Genomic DNA, 7,605 nt, shown 5'->3' with positions numbered 1-7,605 from the left:
GTCACGACGTAGTCATTAATTCTGTTTTGAATTGTCGAATATCCGTCATGCTATACCATTGAGTCTTAGGTTTTTTTTTCTACCTAAGTTGATAGCTTTGAGAGGCTATATCAGCGGTACTCTAGCGTGTAGGTGAGCTCTCGGGCCTTAAGCCGGAGGTGTTGCTAACACTAACCCTAGCAAGAGCAGTGCTTCGCAGAATCTACCACTGGATCGGAAACGCGACCCACTGAGAAGATCCGGCGAGAAAGTCAGTGGGTGGTTTTTTGTCTTAATATGGTTGGTATATTTAAATATGTTTCATCCGTTTGTGCAATACCAAATATCTTTACACGTATGTTAATTTTGCCAATAGTATATTTTTAAAGAAGCCTATAGTGCCATCATCTGCACATTGTTGTCGCTTAATAGCCATTTCTATATTTATTATAAAATACGATTCAGTTTTGTACCTCAACTTTCGGAGATGTCGGTCGTCATCTATATTCATACAACTTTGACTTTGTTCCAAAATAAATAGATAATGAATAGAGTAGTTATTATGACGCTATTAGTTTTCGTGATAACTTTTATTTAATGTGAAAAATAAATTGCAAAACGAAATGTGGCCCATGAGGGGATCGAACCCGCGACCTTCGCGTTATTAGCACGACGCTCTAACCAACTGAGCTAATGGGCCGATGAACTCAAAATGTAAAATAAGAGATAGCATTCGTAACAAAAAAAAAAGCTCAAACTTTTTTATTGCTCTAAATAGAATACGTTAAAGGATCCTATAGATATTACGCGCTGTCATGGCATCATGATATATAAGGTCTACATTTTAATTTTATTGTTAAATGATCATCGCTCCTTTTAAGCGGAATGGTGCTAACTACCTGTGATATCTCAAAATGCTTATGTATTACAATTATTCATCATAAAGGTTGTCCATGAAGCACGTATTTCTAATCACAATACACTTGCTAATATGAGGATTGATTTTCTTCTAAGCAAATAGGTTTTTCTTTAAGATTCTATAATAAATAAATAAATAATAAATAAATAAATATTTACTAACAATCACGCCACGTTAACTGGTCCCGTGATAAGTTCGTAAAGAACTTGTGTTACAGGTACCAGATAACGGAAATAAATGTAAGATTTTTATTATACACATACATATATTTAATATACATCCATAACCTTGGAAAAGACATTTATGTTTATCATATAAATATCTTCCCTTGGCGGGATTCGAACCCGCGACCCCCTTGTGTAGTGACCATGTCACTTACCACTACACCAGACGGCCGTTGAACGGTATGGCCGGTATGGCCATACCGTTGGCCTATGGCCCGGTAACGATACCTTTAAGCCAAGTTTTATTTCTTTTAAATTCTGTTAGAAAATTATACGTATCGAAATGAAATTAAGACTTTTATCAAATTAAATGAAACGCGATGAGATGGAATGAAATAATATCTCAGTAAAAGTATTTACTGAGACTTTTTCAGTGAACTTTTTGGAAGAACCCGAGAAGCTGCATTCACCGGCTTTGTTACATTTTATCACATTGGTGTATTTTCACATATGCTAATTAGTTAATAAACCACATAATCATTGATAAACCACACTATTACACTGTGAAACCTGATGAAATATAATATTAAAAAATTAAAATAATTTACACAGCTTGCCTCATCGCGTTGCCGCCAAAAAGTCTCAATAGGTTTCGCATTAAACTGTCATAGACAAAAAGTTAGGCATAGGTCCAAATTTTTGGTTATATGTACTTGCAAAAGAAACCGATTTTATAGTCAACTCTGCGTTAATTTGCATCTAGATGAATTAGAAGCGCTCCCATTTTATAGAAACATTACTAGAAGCTGCAGAGGTCAACTTAGGAAATATAAAAAAATTATGTTCATTAAATTATATATGTTTTTTTTTTGTAAATCTATTAGACACGCATTGCTACCTCCAAATGTTAAGCGTAGGTATCTGAAAATAATCTATGCTAATAATCAATCTAATTCGAGTTCGAGCTCATGACCCGCCTGGTGTTAAGTGGTTACGTAAATGCCGCCACCCACCTTGAGATATGAGTTCTAAGGTCTCAGTATAGATATAACGACGTCAACGGCTACCCCACCCTTCAAACCGAAACGCATTACTGCTCCACCGCAGAAATTGACAGACAACTCACAAGAGGTCCTACCACCAGTGAGTAATTAGTAATTTGAACTAAGCTTAAAAAATTCAATCCTATTGATTCTATAATAAACTTGTACAGCTTTAGCGTTTTAGCGGAACAAAATCAAAACAACTTTTCTGTTTTTGATCACGCAACCACAACGAGGACCGTACGTGATTCAGATAAAAAAATGCGCTATACGTAAAGAGGTTATCTGATTAATAATGTTGCTCACTTAAATATTGGCATTGTTTAATATACAATCTTATATCCGCAATTGGCTTCTATTGTATTTAGGGTTGATACTCAAGTCTGTTACAATTTTATCTATCTAACAACTAATACATATTACAATTTTTTTTATTGTAATAGTTGATATGTTTGTTTTAAATTAAGAAGATAAGATTGTATGTTTTGTTACATTGTTTTTAACTAATATCAAGGAAGGACAGAATAATAATTTTAAATTTGATAAATTCTATCTTCAATTATCTTTTTCTTCATTAGTCATGTAAAAAAATATTTGCGCGTGTTTTATATTTATAGTTTTTTTTTTGTGAACTACCACCTATGCGCTCGTTCGTCTTTGGCTGTTTGTACAAATATTAATGATTCAAGCAAGTTTTTTGTCATTGTTACGTCAACGTGTCACAGATGTCGCGAACGTAATATTAGCATAATTAATCAAAGGAAAGCGGGAGCGGAATAGACAAAAAATTTTTTTTTTTAAGTCGGTTTACGTACGATAGTTTTACTTGTAACATAGTCGATCCTGCGGACCAAATCGTAAACAGTCGACGTCGCCCAAAAAACGTCATCTCGGATTCACTAACGGTGCTTTTAGGTACCCCAAGGACCGGTCATCGTTCTCGTCGAACCCGTCACTTGCGACGAAGGGCTCGACGAGCGAATTAACCCACAGACACAGCCCACTGAGTTTCTCGCCGGATCTTCTCAGTGGGTCGCGTTTCTGATCCGGTGGTAGATTCTGCGAAGCACGGCTCTTGCTAGGATTCGTGCTAGCAACGTCGTCAGGTTTGAGCCTCGTGAGCTCACCTACTAGTTCGGTGAATCTAGAATAACCCCTCGAGGTTACTAGAATAGGTAGGAAAAAAAAGTTTTACGTGATAACGTCAGTAGGTTGGGCCTATCTTGCTTCTCTATCACTTGTTCCGCGCTCTCGCTCTTGCACCCTCAAGCTCAGACGGAACGTGACACTTTTTTATGCGTGCGGCCGGTCATCATCGATTTATAAGACTATATCACGTCAAAAAAAAGCTCTTCATTTTCGCAATGCGTAATAATATTTTAGCAATTGGAAATACAGGAGAAAGCATTTTGCGTCATCGGTTTGTCAAGCTGACGGGCCAGATGAAATAAAGCATGAAGGTTCACAAACATGACTCTGGAGTCTGAATTAAATTTCACTTATACAATTACCATTTAATAATTACTTCAGGCCCCGACAACTTAGGGAAGCTGAAGTCTGAACTAGTAAAGACGCTTACCAGTCTGCCAAATAAAGGCTATATTACTGGTGGTAGGACCTCTTGTGAGTCCGCGCGGGTAGGTACCACCACTCTGCCTATTTCTGCCGTGAAGCAGTGATGCGTTTTGGTTCGTAGGGTGGGGCAGTCGTTGTAACTATACTTGAGACCTTAGAACTTATATCTCAAGGTGGGTGGTACATTTACGTTGTGGATGTGGATAAAGACCGCATGAGCAGGGCGGTTTTTTTTTATGATTGAAAGATTACTGGTGGCCCGGAAGCCTTTTCATTTTCCCCAGGACAAATGGGCGAGCAAAGGCTCAGCCAGGAGGGGTGGGATTTGCTAACAACTGCCCGAGCGCCTCCGAAGGAGACCTAACAACTCATGAGCAAGGTTCACCAAATATACCACCACATAGTACCACCTCCGATCTTATCATATCGAGGGGCGAAAAGCTATGTCTAAGCGACATTTTTGCAACATTACCGACAGCCATTTAAAGTTTAAAACTTGGAACAAAATATATCGTAACGAAAAAACTTCTTTAGCTATTTCAATGGAGTTAACTTAATTTTGGTTCAATTAAAAACATTGAATTGTTAATACTAATACCAAATAAAACTGACCTTTAATTGCAAAGATAAATGTGGTATAATAAGCGAAATGTCGCTTAAACCAAATGGCCTTTATCCATATACAAATATAATCAATTACAGGAAACACTTTTTATTCGTTAAAAAAAAAAAGAAATATTGTTATGTTTTTTTTTCTTATTTTTAACACAAATACTTGAGATATGAAAGGTCACGATGCCGTATCAAGAGATAAATTCACTCAGAATTATTATTACTATAGCTGTTTTTGTGTCAACACTGATCTGTGAAAATCATTGGTGGTCTCGATAATATTTAACTAATGAAAAATACGAATTGAGTAAGATTATTACGAATACAGGCGGGAGGCGGTGGCTTGGCTGTGCCCCTTACGTTGCTGAGGCCCATGAGCAACAGTAACCACTCACCACAGGCTAGGACGTATTCTCGTCTATCTACAAAGACAATAAAAAAGATTGGGTAGGTACCACCGCCTTGCCTATTTCTGCCGTGAAGCAATAATGCGTTTCGGTCTGAAGGGTGGGGCAGCCGTTGTACTGTAAAAACTGAGACCTTAGAACTAATGTCTCAAGGTACTTGGCGACATTTACGTTGTAGATGCCTACGGGCTCCGGTAATCACTTAACACCAGGTGGGCCGTGAGCTCGTCCACCCATCTAAGGAATAAAAAAACCTGAAAAATGTTACATTTTTTTTAGAATAGATAATTTTATTCGAGCATGCCCGCGAGTCATAGGTAGTATTCTAAATGACATGAGAAACCTTATAGTAATAAAAGAAAATATGGGTCTACAGTTCTACACATGTGTGACATTTATGACGCCATTTAAGCAGCGATATCTATTAGCTAACTTACCACTTGGTGAAACGTAATCTAGTTCACCTATAAAAAAAATATCTCTAACCACAGTTCATCTACGTTCATAAAAGTTTATTACCAAAAGACCTAATTTCCAGATTTGTTTGTTTTAAGTAAAGATTTGACACTTTTCGGCACCTTGCATATTTTAATGTTTTATCAAAAACGTAATAATACAAACAGCCCGTAGCTGACCCCGGCCCAAGCAGACTTGTTATCAGCTCAACTCCGTTGTACCGGCTGGCATTTGCGTAAGTCACTTATCAGCTATCAATGACCATTATAACAAGAACGTCTGGTGCCTGAACGGTGAAACAAGAAGAAGGTTATAGATTTTTTGGTTGTTTGCAACCGGAATAGCTATATAACATGGGGGCTTATTGGAGTGAATTGCTTCAGTCGGCGGCCGATCGTCGCCGGCTTCGGACGTTCAGAGGTAGTATGTTGAGATTTAGATCGAATGAAAAATTATAATTAAAAAAAAACATACTTTAAGACTATTCGATAGTATTTGATATATTTTTAATTATGTCCAATCTCTTTGTTCGCATTGCACCTATTATGGAAAGATTTTTTTAAATTAAAAAACATCAATTGACGTTTATTCATAATTGCGATTTCTTTATTATATATTGAAAGCTATTCATAAGTAAAATATATTAACAAAAATAATGAATATTCATTTAAAAAAAGAAATATGTTCACGTATTTGCCAATGTCCCTGAGGAGGTTAATGTTTATGACTTAAGCCCATACAAATAAAAATTTTATTACACAAATCTAGTTTAGTCAGAATTCAAGCAAATTTGCACCAGCTATGTACACAATCGTAATAATTTACGAATCAGTGACCGGCATCAAGTCAAGTCTATTATTACTCTTGGATTAAAGTAATTAATGTTTCGAAAATTTTGTTGATTCAACTATACGATAATATTTTCCGATATTGGTACTCGTAAACCGAAATATCCGAGTATTGGTACTCGTAAACATTGATAAACTTTGTGATATTGACATTACTACGGCTAGCGTGCTTAAGCGTTTTCGAATTATTCGAATAATAATTCGAAATGTTTGAGTGATTGCAATTTTTGTGCGAGTGAGAAAGATCACAAACGATTAAAAGGGACAACGAAGATCTAGTCAGTATCTATCTCTTTATTCTGGACGCTGTTTTGTAGTTCGAGTACCTAAAAGTAGTAGAACGAAATACACAAACATTTTAACCTGTGTAGTATTCAACATTTTTTGCTTAGGAATTTAAGCACTATCACTTCGATAAGGAAATTTCAGTAGCTGTAAAATATGTAGGTAGATAAGATTCAGATCGTCAACGTTTTGTACTTAAACAAGATGGAATTTTTATTTGTTCCGTATCTTTACGTTTGTTTTCTTAAAAAAAATCATCTGTTTTTTTGTATTCTAGGGTTAAATCTATATCAGCTTTCCTAAATAGAATCCATTTATTATACCTATATTATATTAAAGCCAACAAGACTGACAACAAGCGTATTTTAAAAAAACCTTGATTTCACGCTATAGGTACCAGGCATAGCACCCAGTTACAGTATGATAACTAAACAAAAAAAAAACAATATAAAGAAACACGCAGTTTGTATGTGGGAACATTGTAATTCAACATGGCCGTTATCTGAGCAAAACAAAACCACGCTGCACGCGCGTGGCGGTCGCGCGAGTCCAATTTTAAAAATAGAACCACGTTCAAATCGACGTCCAATCTGACTTGGTCTTCAAAACTTCATATTATTTTTAATTTGATTAGACGTTTCGGGATCATTGTTGAATGGACGGTTCTTCTCGGTTGGCGAAGGACCACGCCCTAATGATGTGTACTATGCGCCAGCGTTCCAAATAACAAACTGTTGTGTTGGCAACGAGATTCGAATTACGATTGTTGATTTTAATAGACGTTTTGCGTTTGTTTTTATTTAAATAAATTTATAAGATCGTTACATATCGATTTTTGTCACATAACAGTAAGAAAGACTATAAATAAATGTTTTGAGTTTAAGTTTCTTTCACTTTTTTTTTTTCCTACCTAAGCTAGCCTAAGGTAGCCTGGAGCGGCTATTCCAGCGTAACCGTGGCTAGTAGGTGAGCTCACGGGGCTCAAACCTGACGACGATGCTAACACGAACCCTAGCAAGAGCCGTGCTTCGCAGAATCTACCACCGGTTCTTTCACAATGTTCTAGAAACCAAACAAGAGTGACTCACGTAAATAGCCTGGCTTTAATACAAAGATAGAACTGATTTCTGATAAGCATTAATAACGAATGATTTATAGTATTCGAAAGTTTAAGAATAACTGGTGAGTTTATAAGCAATAGTAGCTTTTTTTGCCACAAAAAGGCGAAGAGAACAAGTGTTTTTGGTTTAAAAAAAACCTGTCCGGAGTTTCGCTACTACTCACATTGATTTAAATTTTTTGCAAACACATTAATAG

At 36.3% G+C, this 7,605-nt stretch overlaps 1 non-coding gene across 1 annotated transcript; it reads right to left on the bottom strand.

Annotated features, from left to right (window-relative positions):
- Positions 1-605: 605 nt before the first annotated feature.
- TRNAI-AAU (transfer RNA isoleucine (anticodon AAU)) lies at positions 606-679 on the bottom strand. The gene has a single exon. It is a non-coding gene; the product is annotated as a tRNA-Ile (tRNA).
- Between the last annotated feature and the right edge of the window lie 6,926 nt (positions 680-7,605).

This window comes from Bombyx mandarina, chromosome 04 (assembly GCF_030267445.1).
Source record: "Bombyx mandarina strain Sakado chromosome 04, ASM3026744v2".
In the NCBI taxonomy this organism is placed as follows: domain Eukaryota; kingdom Metazoa; phylum Arthropoda; class Insecta; order Lepidoptera; family Bombycidae; genus Bombyx; species Bombyx mandarina.
The sequence above is the reverse complement of the archived record's forward strand: the minus strand, read 5'-3'. Positions and strand labels throughout refer to the sequence as shown.